Source organism: Hyperolius riggenbachi, chromosome 5, assembly GCF_040937935.1.
Source record: "Hyperolius riggenbachi isolate aHypRig1 chromosome 5, aHypRig1.pri, whole genome shotgun sequence".
Lineage (NCBI taxonomy): Eukaryota > Metazoa > Chordata > Amphibia > Anura > Hyperoliidae > Hyperolius > Hyperolius riggenbachi.
In genome coordinates this window covers 127,931,797-127,947,566 of record NC_090650.1, presented here as the reverse complement: position 1 = coordinate 127,947,566, position 15,770 = coordinate 127,931,797, and the positions used below count along the sequence as shown (strand labels likewise).

Sequence of the window (15,770 nt, the reverse complement as noted above, 5' to 3'; positions counted from 1 at the left end):
GGGGGCTGAATAATTACGCACACCTCACTCTTCAGTTTTTCATTTGTAAAAAATGTTTGGAATCATGTATGATTTTCGATCCACTTCTCACATGTACACCACTTTGTATTGGTCTTTCACGTGGAATTCCAATAAAATTGATTCATGTTTGTGGCAGTAATGTGACAAAATGTGGAAAACTTTAAGGGGGCCGAATACTTTTGCAAGCCACTGTATTTGGCCGCAGAAGTGTCTGAATCACATCAGAAACAAGCATGCAGCTAATCTTGTCAGATCTGACAATGTCAGAAGCACTGCAGTGTTCTCCCCAGGCTTTTTTAGCCAGGTGCTCCACCCGGCTAGTTTTGGCGAGCACCCGGCTGTCCTTGGCTCACCTCCTCCTATGCTGTAAGCAGAGTTGCGCACAGTACCATCGGCCCTGCATTCTCTCATCTCGCCCCACCCGGCTACATTTTCATGCCACCCGGCTGAAAAAAAAAATTCTGGGGAGACCACTGCACCTGATCTGCTGCATGCTTGTTCAGGGCCTACAGCTAAAAGCAATAGATGCAGAGCATAAGCAGGATAGCAAGGCAACTGGTATTGCTTATAAGGAAATAAATATGGCAGCTACCATATCCCTCCTGCTACAGTTGTCCTTTAAATACTCCCCTTGAAGATCTACTTGCTAGGATTCTACTGCAGTAGACGACTGAAGGCTGACGTAACTGGCTCAACAGCTGGAATGCTAGTGGTTTAGGATATCCAAATGGCTATGCTAGGTAATAATCCAACTGCACACTAACTAGAAAAAATAAATCTCGATGTCCCAAATCAATGGTGACTTTTCAGCTATGTTGCAATGTGATCGCATTGCAGCTGACTCTTTGTGAAAAGGCCTTTACACTTATTCGGTTTACAGGGACTGCAAAAATAATAGAAGTCCATATAATAAGCAAAATGTATACAAGATGCCTGACCAGTTTGATCAGACACTGGTAACTAAACCAGTTAAAGCATGCTGGAAACTGTCAGGATCCACAGGACTGGCTTTCCCGTGAGAATACCCTTTCAAGACTTGTTTTAGGTCTGCATAAAATATTACGTCCCCACTTGAAGCCTTGTTAGTTTAGAAGTTCAACATTCCAATGATAAAAAGGAAAGTCGGTAAAAACGAAACTAGCTGGCAGCGGGGGACCAGAGGAGCAATGAGTGACTGCGAGGGCACAGGATAGCTGCAGGGGGCTGGTAGATGTCCCAGGTAAGTGAAACTCATGTTTTTGTAGAGTTAAGGTTCCCTTTAACTGGCTTCCCCCTAAAATGGCTCTAGTCCAGGGGTCCCAACCACCGGGCTGCGGCCCACTGCCGGTCCGTGGCCAGTTTTCCGCTGGGCCACAGGTCTGGCCTCTTGCCCCCCCCCCTCCGCCCGCTCCTGTTACCTTATGAGCTGGTGGCCACTTGCACTTTTATATTCTTTGGAGGCCCCTCTGCTCCATGCGCTCTCTTCTTTAACAGCAGTTAACAGCGTCCCGCGGCTGCTAAGGAGGAAGGAAGCAGGAGAGCTGTTACCATGGAAATGGCGTATATTTTGCCGCCACAGGAAGCCGCTGTCCTGCTTCCTTTCTCCTTAGCAGCCGTGGAACGCGCTGCTGTTATAGAAGAGAGAGCATGGAGCAGAGGGGCCACCAAAGAATATAAAAGTGCAAGCGGCCGCCAGCTCGTAAGGTAACAGGAGCGGTGGCCGCGGAGGGGGGGGGGCACTCAGGGCACCTATCCGGGCTAACAATACTAGCTGCACTGGGCTGACAATACTAGCTGCACTGGGCTGACTATACTAGCTGCACTGGGCTGACTATACTAGCTGCACTGGGCTGACTATACTAGCTGCACTGGGCTGACTATACTAGCTGCACTGGGCTGACTATACTAGCTGCACAGGGCTGACTATACTAGCTGCACTGGGCTGACTATACTAGCTGCACTGGGCTGACTATACTAGCTGCACTGGGCTGACTATACTAGCTGCACTGGGCTGACTATACTAGCTGCACTGGGCTGACTATACTAGCTGCACTGGGCTGACTATACTAGCTGCACTGGGCTGACTATACTAGCTGCACTGGGCTGACTATACTAGCTGCACTGGGCTGACTATACTAGCTGCACTGGGCTGACTATACTAGCTGCACTGGGCTGACTATACTAGCTGCACTGGGCTGACTATACTAGCTGCACTGGGCTGACTATACTAGCTGCACTGGGCTGACTATACTAGCTGCACTGGGCTGACTATACTAGCTGCACTGGGCTGACTATACTAGCTGCACTGGGCTGACTATACTAGCTGCACTGGGCTGACTATACTAGCTGCACTGGGCTGACTATACTAGCTGCACTGGGCTGACTATACTAGCTGCACTGGGCTGACTATACTAGCTGCACTGGGCTGACTATACTAGCTGCACTGGGCTGACTATACTAGCTGCACAGGGCTGACTATACTAGCTGCACAGGGCTGACTATACTAGCTACACAGGGCTGACTATACTATCTGCACAGGGCTGACTATACTAGCTGCACAGGGCTGACTATACTAGCTACACTGGGCTGACTATACTAGCTACACTGGGCTGACTATACTAGCTACACTGGGCTGACTATACTAGCTACACAGGGTAACTATACTAGGGCAACTATATTAGCTATCTATACTGGGGGCAACTATACCTAGATGCCCTACCTACTTTACCTATACACTCCAAATCTGGGGGGTGGGGGGCTCCTGCCACTGAAAATTGGGAGGATTCTGCCACTAACGCCATCCTCTGTAACCCTGCCCCCTGTAACCACCCCCCCCCCCCCCTTCCCCGGGCCCCAGAGAAAAGTTTGGTCTAGATACCGATCCCCGGGCTGAAAATTTGTTGGGAACACGTGCCCTAGACTACAATACATGCAATACACTATACATACGTCTATGGTAGGGACTAGATTGTGAGCCCTTCTGAGGGACAGTTAGTAACAAGACAATATCCAATGTCCAGCGCTGCGGAAGATGTCAGTGCTATAAAAATACAGAAAAAAAATAAATTAAAAAAAAATGAATAATAAATTCTTCAATAGGAAATGAACAGCTTTTTTTCACTGGTTATTGCTTTTCATTATATTATAGCTTTGCATGTTTTCATTGCCATGAGTAATGTCAGAGTTTTTCAGAGGAGGACAGAACAAAAGGCCAGCAGAACAGGACTTTAGTGTGCAACTGCACCTAGCAGTGCTGTATCCACGTGTTGCTTTCATCAGTATCAGCTGCTATGTACTATGACCCTCAGATGTGATGCTCTGTCTTTGTAAATTAGAGACGGGAAGACATTGCTCACTTATTCAAGGTGACATGCAGCTTCCTGGACGTGTCTCCACAGATCAGGCCCCGCCAGCTCTCTGTAATCATCCATCTGAGCACATTTTACATTAATGTAATTAGGAGACACTTGTAGAGTCTATACGTTGCTGGCGCCAAAATTTTTATTAGTAAATAATGAAGCAAAAGGCTCAATTCACAGATAAGCCACTGCTACCAATCTGACACTTGTGCTGGCAATACCTTCATGTTGATATACATTGTAGTGGAACTTATTGAACATAGTATTCACAAATAATACTTGGCAGTCCACATTTTTCCCATACCATTTCAATTAAAAAAATTTCAGCCAAAATTAAAACAATTCATGGTTGATAAGAGGGCAGGAAAGTTCCCACTCTCATCGCTATGTTACTGTGGCTGGCAGTGGTTATGAGGCAGCTTTAAAGCTTGTTCATACTGATGTTATTCCTTGAGCTACAATGGGCCTTAGGGCCCTTTCCACTACATGCGAATCCTGCACAGTGCACTCTAGGCTGCGGACGCACGCTGTAAGATGTGCACAGCCCGACCAGCACATGTTCAGTGATGCCCAACTCCAGTAGAGTGACGCCCGACTCTGGTGATCCGGAAGAGGATGCCGGAGGGCAATTAGGAGGAATTAGGGGCAGAAAGGTGAATGGGGGGGGGGGGGTTGTGGAGCAGAAAGCATCAAGACAGTTCCCCATACATGCCTGCCCCACGCTTTTCTATTTACTTCATATATGGAGACCGCTTGAGATAAGGTTTTACTGCAGTAAGGTTCAAAGGGTCATTATTTCTCCTTTGTTTTTAAAGCCAACTGCAGTGTTCTCCCCAGAATTTTTTTCCAGCCAGGTGGCATGAAATAGTAGCTTGGTGGGACGAGATGAGAGAATGCAGGGCCGGTGCTTCTGTGAGCAACTCTGCCTACAGCATAGGAGGAGGTGAGCCGATAACAGCCGGGTGCTCACCAAAACCAGCTGGGTGCAGCACCCGCCTAAAAGAGCCTGGGGAAGAAAAAAAAAATATATATATATATGCTATAGAACGGAAATTAAAAATATAAGACTCTTCTCTGTTACTTATCTTCAATTAATTATCCGTACTACACATACAATTAACTATACTTTTTTTTTTTGCTTCAGGTTTGCTATAGAGTAAAAAAGTTCCCCAGAGCTCCCAGGGACAGGGAGTTTAAACATTTCTTCAATGGGGACACACAAAGGCAATATAACCCCCCCCCCCCCCACCCCTCCATGTTCCTAAATCATTTTTAGCAAGACAGTTTACACAACTAAAATGAAAAAGTAGCAGGTAAGGGTTTTAGGAGCCGTAAATATGAGCTGCAGGCACACAAACATAACACATTCCCATCATCAGTGTCTGCCATGGCTCCTCCAGACAAACAGGCAGGGCAAGGAAGTGAATGGAGAGCACAGAATCCATTTAAGAGGATACTGCAGCCCTCAATCATTTTACAAACCCTAAATGAAAGCCTACACTTATGTATAAGGCAACAGGCCACAACAAATCCTTCAACAACCAATGCTAAATATCAAACAACGGATTACCGGCATGCTTGTCCATGTCCAGGTTTAGGCTACTTTCCCACTATACACACTGCACATCCAGAAAAGGCATGCAACACAACTGTAACATTAAAGAGACTCTGTAACTTTAAAAAGTGCCAATGGGAGGGTACTTACCTCTGGAGGGGGAAGCCTCTGGATCCTAACGAGGCTTCCCCCGTCCCACAGTGGTCTTGCTGTGCCCCTCGTAAGCCACGGCCGACAATTTGTCAGGCTGTGGCGCAGGCGCAGTAGCGCCTGCAATATTTACCTTCACCAACTCCAGCACAGGTGCAGTAGCGACTCTCGGCTTGTAATCAGGCAGAAAAAGGCGATCCCAGTCGTGTTCGCTCTACTGCGCAGGCGAAAGTCGTCTGCACAGTAGAGTGGAACCGACTGGGATTTGCTATTCCTGCCTGATTCCGAGCCGAGAGATGCTACTGCACCTGCGCTGGAGCCTGGAAGGTAAATATTTACATGGCCGTTCAGAGCAGCCAAGCGAGACCACCGTTTGGACAGAGCAGGACGGGGGAAGCCTCGATAGGATCCAGAGGCTTCCCCCTTCCAAGGTAAGTACCCCCCAGGGGCACTTTTTAAAGTTACAGATTCTCTTTAAGTAAAATCGCAAGCTACCGCTGCAATGCAACCCATACAGTACACAGTCCATAGAATTTATGCTTGAACTGCGCATGTCGCCCGGTAACACTGCATGCTGTGCGTTACTCCATCGGAAGTAACCACACCACAAAAGTACCTGTGTGAAAGCTCCACAGAAATATAATTGCATTGCGATACGATCATATTGTTCGTTCCGCTGAAATGCAACGGACGTAGGCCCCTTTGCAATTAACTATAAATGAGTTTTCCCCTAAGAGATAATTTTTCAACTTCTGTTTAAAATAATTTCTCAACACTTTGCAATTGAAAAAGTACCAAAAAGTAGGTTAAAAAGTACCATAGCATTGCAATTGTTTTGAGTATTCTCTTGCTTGCTGGGGGTTTAAAAGGTATTTAATTGGCCATTTGTGAAGATATCAACTAGTAAGAAAAGTTGGGGCGGTGGGGGGGGGGGGGGGTTATTAATTGTATAGTGTGAAAGGAGACATGGGCATTAGCGGAATGGATAGCTGACAATGTCCCCAGTCAAGAACACTGTTTGGACAATCTCAGAAAGTTTACAAACCGTTGGGGCCCCTTTCACACTAGGCCATTTTCATTGCATTACCCTTTTTTACCCCAGGGCAACACTGAAGCAATGAAAGTCTATGGGGCATTTCATACCTGATGCAATGGAAGTATCACATCTGACATAAACGCATCAGCAGGTTATGGGTCAACATCTGCGGTGATGTACATTAACTGGAAGTCATTTAAAGTCATTTAAACTGTCAGGCATAAAATCAAAAATCAATTATTTATTTTTATCTGGTAAACAAGGAGTACGGATGCTAATCAGGCAATCCAAAAGTTAAAATCTCTATTACTTTTCTTGTTTATAAATGATCATTCCCCAGTTTACCTGACTCTTATTTGGTACGTTGCCGCAAAAAGGAAGTTGCAGGGCATGCTGGGTTGTCTTTTTTTTTTTATTCTTTATTTCCCCTCAGACTTAACTACAGAAGCAAAAAAAAAGACAACCCAGCATGCCCTGCAACTTCCTTTTTGCGGCAACATACCAAATGATCATTTATAAACAAGAAAAGTAATAGAGATTTTAACTTTTTAACTTTTGGATTGCCTGATTAGCATCCGTATTACTTGTTTACCAGATAAAAATAAAGAATTGATTTTTTATTTTATGCCCGACAATTACACTTTAAGTCAATGGCACAGCCAGGGCCGGATTTACCATAAGGCACTGTAGGCATGCGCCTGATGATGGAAGGCGGCTCACTCCCCTCCCAGATTGGTTCCCTCCCTCCTTCCCTATGCAGAGTCCTGAGTAGAGTGTAAATGAGAGGTTACTCACCCACCTCTCAGCATTCCACTGATGAGATCTCCTTTCAATCAGGGGCACCTCTAGCTAAGTAATATTGAGGGTACATCTAGGGTTGCCACCTCATCCCTTTAAATACCAGCACATCCAAGTTATACAGGTGCTGGGGCTACTCGCACATAATCAGTGCCTAAACTGCATCTAACTAGCCACAAGGCATGTATAATTCATATGTGCCGGTATTTAAAGGGATGAGGTGGCAACCCTAGGTACATCTGGCTACCTAATACTAAGGGACACCTGTGACAGGCAAGGGAAGTAAGGGAGAAGTGACAGCTGGGCCAGCCTGCACACTTGCTGGTTCAGCAGGGGTTTGTAGGAAGGTAAAAAGTCTTGGGTGCCAGGACATCTGTAGCTATAGGCTCCTGTGATGTAAATCCGGGCCTAGGCGCAGCAGATATTTTAAACGGTTACATGTCTACGTTGCGGTTTCCATATGCGGAAGTGTATTTTTGCAATACAATGCCATGCAATTTGTATTTCAGCACAGGAAGTGAGCACTAGAGAGCCTCACTTATAGTTCGGTTTGCTGCCAAAAATTACATTACCGCACATCCACATGGTTGTATACGAGGCTGCTTTTTAGGGTTGCAACATGGTGAAATAATCTCATTGCACTGCATCCAAATCGCCTGTTGCTAGTGTTAAAGCGGCCCCAAGATAAACACTATTTGATGTGTTCACCAAAATCCATTCCCCTAGTGGTCAGAGCACAATATTACTGGCGAAAATAAAAAGCACTCATCTGTAACTGCATTGTTTAACATGCCTATGAACTCATACAACTTATTTATTTATTTGTTGTATTTATAAAGCGCCAACATATTACGCAGCGCTGGAACTTGAGAAATGTTATACAGCACAACTACTTGGCTAAATCTATACAGTGAATGGCCAATGCCAAAGGAAACTCAAAGGTTGCTGCAAATAAAAGCCAATCAGGTGTGAGATTATTTTGTCTAAGCTGCAATGGAAAAACAACAAGAGCTAATTCCTTGCTATAGACAACAACTCCTCTCTTCTTTGCTGCAGTTGATGTAAATCAGAAACACAGAGCCGAGATACACAATAGCAGGAAGCCAACTTTTCCTGTAGCACTGTGCATTTATATCCGCACATAGAAAAGCCAAATGGCTCTCTGCCCTCCAACACAAACAGAAATCCTTACCAACACTGCCAGTCACTGGAAAACGGCTGACTTGTCAAGACACCATTAACGGATATCACACCACACTGAAATTACAGTCTACACACTAGCTCTGGAATCACAATTTATGTTAGAAATTCACTGCTGTGTTACTGTAATTAAAACATTGCATATAGGTACAAGACTGGGCTACCAGACACAGGCATACCAGTCCGCAAGAGAATTGCCTTTACGTGTACTGTATATAGTCAACTCTATATAATATAGTCATACAGCTATATGCGAATTAGGTAGACTACTGGAGGGACAAGAAAACTTGCCCAGATATCACATACACAGACAGAGGCAGTTTTCGCATTAATCTACTTTCCATTCCAAGGATAGGTCCTTTTACACTTCAGTTATTTCAGTTAAAACGCGTATATAGTGGAAATTGAGCCATAGGAAAACATGGGCATTACTTTAAAAATCAGTTTTCTTTTAATTATATCTGAGACCAACTGATTAGAAGGGGGGGGGGGGGGGGACTGTATGGCTGAATTTGTATTCAAACCCCTCCCCCAGTGTGATGTCATGACCATAGTCCTGACAGTTAGCCATCAGTGAACCTCATTGCATTATGGGGAATAACGACTTTTTCCAACTGCCAAGCAGCATCTCCCTCTGTGCATAGAACTCTCAGTAACAAACATTCCATACAGATCACCTGGCAGAACTAAAGATGTCACCACCAGAGATAAATTTTAGAATATAAATCAGAAAAGAAAGGCAAACACTGACTAAATCTTTTAATGAACCTTGTAACAAAGAAAAAAAAAGCAATTTTATTAATTGTTATTTTCACTACAGTTCCTCTTTAAACGCATAAAAAGTCAGACCGCAATAAAAAGTGTATGTGTTGTTCAGAGTGCCAGTGCGATGCAATCAAAGACTACAGTATCTCAAAGCGGTATGTTACTGCATAACAGGTGCGTTAACAGTAGTAATGAAGCATACTTTTCATTTACTGTATGTGACAACGGCCGCATAAAGTGCGATGCCACTTTTCAATTACATTGCATTCCAATTTTTATAGGGAATGCAACGCAGTTCCCACTGTGAGCCAAGCCTAACTGAACACGCAAGACGCTGCCTCAGGATTTGGTGCACTACCCATAAAATTAACAGCAAGTTCTCTCTCCAAAACGGACTTGTGCATTGCTCAGAATCTATACAAACCACAGATCCTCTGCAAAGGCAGCAACCATCCTGAAACATCAGTGAGCACTCCAAGCATTAGCAAATTCAAAACACATTTTAAATAAAGCAATCCTTCAGTACTGTATCTTTCACATCCCTGCACACACACTTTAGCCAAACAATTACAATAGATATGAGGTGGTCACTGGGTGAAAAAAACTATATGCATTGTGTACTACAAGTGGCTGCTTGTATGCCTTGTATGATATAACGCAGCATAAAGAAGCAAAGCAGTTCATATATGCTGCATGTCATTTGCCATCAAGAAATAAAACTATCTACAAAAAGGTATGAGAAACACCACATTACAGTTAATGAGGATTTTTGTATTTACAACCACTAACCTGTACAGTAATGTGAAGGCTACATTTATAAGCCATATAAAGCAGTGTGCAAGCTGCATTGACTTGCCATGCACAGTGACTGATTCTCAGGCATTAGCACAGCACATATAGACACAGTGGCAGAGATCTTGCATCAGCTATGATGTCTCCATCAAAATATATAGTCATGGGAAATAAAGATTGCTCCAAGCCGGACAACAAGCTGCTAGCATGCAATTATTTCAAGCAAGAAATGAATAAGGAAATTCTCGGCGCCACCCCACCTGTAACTAGTGAGATGTGTTAGCACTGTAAAGGGTAAACATTGATTCTATTCAAACGTGTTTACCACACCTATGAAATGCTTCTAGCAATGCATAATGAGCAGAGATACGCAGGCATTAAAATGAAAGCAAGGATGTTAACCATTACATATGACTATGCTACTGGATCCAGCCATTACAATACATTGTGCATTAAAATCAATGCAGATTATATGAATGCCTCTTATCTTGAGAGCAAACTACACTTCCCTGGATTCCATTCATACCAGGTTACTGAGCAATGTACCCATAGTACACATGTGTCATAGGTGTGACTAATGAGGCATTGCAAATAGTAGAGATTATTGGCACATTCCCTGCATAGATCTTACTATGCTGAGCATGCCTCATGCATGGTTTGCTTCACATGAATGTACTACACATTGGAGCAGAATATAGGATGAGATGGCACAGGCCAACCTTAGATCATCAAGAGATTAGCAACTGAAACATATTAATGGGTGTACTGGAGATTACCTTAATCAAAAGGACTTTACAAACACACATACATCAGAAGCTACTATAGTGTGGTATGCAGCCACAACCTGAGCAACACATTTACCGAGAATGGTGCACATACTGTATCAAACGCTTCATTTCTAACCTTGCTGTATGCTGTGGGTATAGACTGACTGGACCCTACTCACTGGAGGGAGTGCATATACTCTTTACCCACAACTGGCATTTACTGCGGTCTACACAGTGAGAGAACAGCAGCATAAGCAGGAGGGGCACTTCATCCATCTTCTTGCTTTTATGGATGTACATCAGTGGCACACACATTGTGAATGAACAGTGCATGAACAAGAGCTGGATGGTGTCACAAAACAAGCAACAATTTACCCACAACAGTGACCATTTCAAAAACTGTATTGTCATAATGGGCTGTGCAGGGCTATGTACAAAGCAGGAAGGTGAGGCACAATATCCACCTTTTTACTTTACAGGGTAGCCAAAAATGGCTCACAACAGCTCTACTTCTAGAATGTATTGGACAGTAAACAAGTGAAATAATGGTCATCACACATTCACAATGTAAATTACATCACGCACAATGTAAATGACATTCTTATTCTTATACTAGCATCTACATATTGAATTGAGAGGGCAACTGTGAGTGCACACAATGCAATACCAATTCACAATTGCAGACAATGCTGCACAGAGTTTATGGGCACACAGCACTGGCTTGTACATTGTTTCTGGGCACATAGCGCTGGCTCGTGCTAAGTTTACAAATACATAGCGCTGCCTCGTACAAAGCTTACGAACACATAGCGCTGGCTCATGCAAAGCTTATGGGCACACAGTGTTGGTTTGTGCAGCGTTTTAAGGACACAGCGCTGCCTTGCGCAAAGCTAATGGCCACACAGTGCTGGCTTGCAGAGTTTATGGGCACATAGTGATGGCTTGCACAGAGTTTATGGGCACATAGTGATGGCTTCTCCAAAGCATATTGGATCACAGCGCTGGTATGCTTACAGTACATGGGAACACAGCGCTGGTATCCACATGGTATATGGGCAAACAGCTATGGCATGCACATAGTATATGGCCAAACAGCACTATCTTGCACAGCATATGCTTGAACACGGTGCTGGCTAGTGCAGAATATATGGGCACGCCAGCAGTGGCCTGGGCAAAACACACGAGCACGCAGCAGTGGCCTGCGCAGAACACACGAGCACGCAGCAGTGGCCTGCGCAGAACACACGAGCACGCAGCAGTGGCCTGCGCAGAACACACGAGCACGCAGCAGTGGCCTGCGCAGAACACACGAGCACGCAGCAGTGGCCTGCGCAGAACACACGAGCACGCAGCAGTGGCCTGCGCAGAACACACGAGCACGCAGCAGTGGCCTGCGCAGAACACACGAGCACGCAGCAGTGGCCTGCGCAGAACACACGAGCACGCAGCAGTGGCCTGCGCAGAACACACGAGCACGCAGCAGTGGCCTGCGCAGAACACACGAGCACGCAGCAGTGGCCTGCGCAGAACACACGAGCACGCAGCAGTGGCCTGCGCAGAACACACGAGCACAGGGCAGTTGCCTGCGCAGAATACATGAGCACGCAGCAGTGGCCTGCGCAGAATACATGAGCACGCAGCAGTGGCCTGCGCAGAATACATGAGCACACAGCAGTGGCCTGCACAGAATACACAAGCACACAGCAGTGGCCTGCGCAGAATACACAAGCACACAGCAGTGGCCTGCGCAGAATACACGAGCACACAGCAGTGGCCTGCGCAGAATACACGAGCACACAGCAGTGGCCTGCGCAGAATACACGAGCACACAGCAGTGGCCTGCGCAGAATACACGAGCACACAGCAGTGGCCTGCGCAGAATACATGAGCAAGCAGCAGTGGCCTGCGCAGAATACATGAGCAAGCAGCAGTAGCCTGCGCAGAATACATGAGCACGCAGCAGTAGCCTGCGCAGAATACATGAGCACGCAGCAGTAGCCTGCGCAGAATACATGAGCACGCAGCAGTAGCCTGCGCAGAATACATGAGCACGCAGCAGTAGCCTGCGCAGAATACATGAGCACGCAGCAGTAGCCTGCGCAGAATACATGAGCACGCAGCAGTAGCCTGCGCAGAACAAATGAGCATGCAGCAGTGGCCTGGGCTGAACACGAGCACGCAGCAGTGGCCTGGGCAGAACTCACTAGCACGCAGCAGTGGCCTGCGCAGAATACATGAGCACGCAGCTCTGGCATTTGTAAAAAAAAATGGGCACACAGCAACGGCCTGTGCAGAATATATGGGCATCCACCAGAGTACCAGCTTGTGCATAGTACACAGGCACACAGGTAAAAAGTACTGGCTTGGGCACAGTACACAGGCACACAGTACTGGCCTGTTCATGGATACACAGCACTGGCCTGTACGCAGTACTGGCTTGTGCCAAATATATGGGCACACACTACTGGCTTGTGCACAGTCCATGGGCAAATAATAGTGACTTGTGCACAATATATAGGAAATCAGACTTGCTTGTGCGCAGTACATTGGCACACATGACTGATGTGTAATACTGTACATGGGCACACAGTAGTGACTTTTGCAGTGTATGTGGGCATACGGCACTGGCTTGTGCACAATACATGGGCACACCTGACTGACTAGTGCACAATACATGGGCACACAGTAGTGACCTGTGCAGTTTAAGTGGGCATACACTGCCTAGTGAAAAATACATAGGCACATAGTAGGACTTGTGCAGTGTATGAAGGCACACAACACATGACTGACTAGTGCACAATACATGGGCACACATGACTGACTAGTGCACAATACATGGGCACACATGACTGACTAGTGCACAATACATGGGCACACATGACTGACTAGTGCACAATACATGGGCACACATGACTGACTAGTGCACAATACATGGGCACACATGACTGACTAGTGCACAATACATGGGCACACATGACTGACTAGTGCACAATACATGGGCACACATGACTGACTAGTGCACAATACATGGGCACACATGACTGACTAGTGCACAATACATGGGCACACATGACTGACTAGTGCACAATACATGGGCACACATGACTGACTAGTGCACAATACATGGGCACACATGACTGACTAGTGCACAATACATGGGCACACAGTAGTGACTTGTGCAGTGTATGTGGGCACACAGCACTGGCTTGTGTTGAGTGAATGGCCAGCGAAGGGAGGAGGGGACACAGAACAGCCCTTGTCTGCCTGGGCTCAGTAGCTGCGGAGAAGGGAGGGTGCTGCTCACTTACATCTGCAGGCAGGAGGATGGAGGCCAGGCCGGGCAGAGCTCTCCAGCTGGTGCTCGGATGACAATGATCCTGTAATGGGCACACAAGTCCTGGAGGCAGGGAACGTAATCCTGGTAGGGGTGATAAGAGACTGTATTACGGGTACTCCGTTCCTGGCGTGATCTCAGTGCTGTTGCAGCTCCCCCATAGTACGGCACAGTCCAGCACTGGCACTGCACACTAGCATGATAGAGCCGCTGTTATTATCAGCGACTGCAGGGACAAGAGCTACACAGCAGCGCAGCCGTACAGCGCCGCACTCCCTCCTTTCGCTGACGTCTCCTAAGTAGGCGTGTCCTGCTGCTGCTGAACGTCGCTAGCCTACAACGAAGGCGTGGCTAGAGAAAAACCAATGATTTCACTCCCACAGAAAATGCCTGTTTTCGTCTTTTTTTTTCCTCACAGCTTTATTAAAAAGCAAAAGCATATCGAGTCGACACTGAACAGGGTTTGTCGGCGCCATGTTGGTGAAATACAGATGCAGATAATGCTGAGAAAAGTAAAAGCTTGGGAAAACCAGCATGCTAGTGGCCAACAAAGGAGGAGTTGTTCATTGAAGTCTGTAGCACTTGGTCATTGCTGCTAGCATGAGAGAAATATGGAAACTGACAGATTAACTTCCTGTTAAAGAATGCAAGTTGCCTGGCTGTCCTGCTGATCATCTACATCTAATATTTTTAGCCACAGACCCTGAACAAGGGTGTGGATAAGATGTTTCTGACTGAAGTTTGACTAGATTAGGCTGCATGCGTGTTTCAGGTTTGTATGATTCAGACACAACAGCAACCAAAAATAGATCAGCAGGGCTGCCAGGCAACTGGTATTGTTTAAAAGGAAATACATATGGCAACCACCATGGACGTTAAGGTGCCCATTCATGATACAATCTTCCAGAGAAAGTTGGTGCTTCCTATACACCCTTCATATAAGCCAAGAGGTGCTCGGGCCTAGTGGCATAGCTCAGGAGCTTTGGGCTCCAGTGCAAGTTTTACATTGGGCTCCATTCCAAGCACTGTATACATAACAATTTATATGGTTGACCAAAACCTGCCGAGGACCACCACAGTATTAGAGGTACAGGAAGGGGATGGGCAACAGTTACCACTGGTCAAAGAAACTATAGAAGTGATCATTGCCAGCACAGGACCAATATAGAGCTAATACTGCCTTTGACGGACTCAGTGTGGTTGCAACCTCAGCACACCCTATTGCTATGCCACTGCTCAGACCAAGTACCCTGTGCGCTAGTGATGGGTTGTTAACGAACGAGCCGGCTCTAAGAGCCGGCTCTTTACTGTGAACGACAAGTGCCGGCTCTCAGTTTTGAAAGAGCCGATGCCTCAGCCGCCCCACACAGCTCTGATTTGCTGTGTAATAAAGGGCGCTGAGGCATGCTGGGGGATGTAGTCCTCCTCTTGCAGCCTGTAGGAGTGTATAAGGGCAGGCCAGAGCAGTAGCAGGAGGGATTGCCCGAGTGAGAGAAGCAGTATGGAGTTGTCATGGAGACGGGGGCGGGGCTTTTCCTCCGATTCTGAGTGGTGTCCAGTGATATTTAATGAAGAGCCGATTGAGAGCCGTAAGAGCCGGCTCTTTAATGGGAGCCGATTCAGAAGAGCCGATTCTCCGAGAAGAGCCGGAATTCCCATCACTACTGTGCGCTTGATTTGCTCCTTGTCCATAGAAAATAACCAGAGAAGGCATGCACTCCCAGTTTAATTGTAGCAGATAGGAGCTGACGTTTCAGGACTCGATTTCCATTCATCAGAGCATAACAGGTCTATCCAACAATTTACCCAGGAAAAAGTCCATGCGGCATAGCATACACTCACTGGCAAAGTGTACTCTCAGGTTACTGAGATATGCAGCAGCAGCTAAGAGAACACATAGATTGCTAGTGAGTGTATGCCCAGCTGCATGTACTTTTTCCTAGGTGATATTGTTGCATAGACCTGTTATGCCCTGATGAAGGGACATGAGAGTCCCAAAACATCGGCTTCTATC

General features: G+C 46.2%; 1 protein-coding gene across 1 annotated transcript in view; it reads right to left on the bottom strand.

Moving 5' to 3' along the window:
- The window catches only part of SNRK (SNF related kinase), a 105,976-nt gene extending 91,948 nt beyond the window's left edge, over positions 1 to 14,028 (bottom strand). The window contains exon 1 of the mRNA XM_068236239.1: positions 13,731 to 14,028. The gene's annotated coding sequence lies outside the window, so the exon portion shown is untranslated. The remainder of the gene's footprint in view (positions 1 to 13,730) is intronic.
- Positions 14,029 to 15,770: the final 1,742 nt, after the last annotated feature.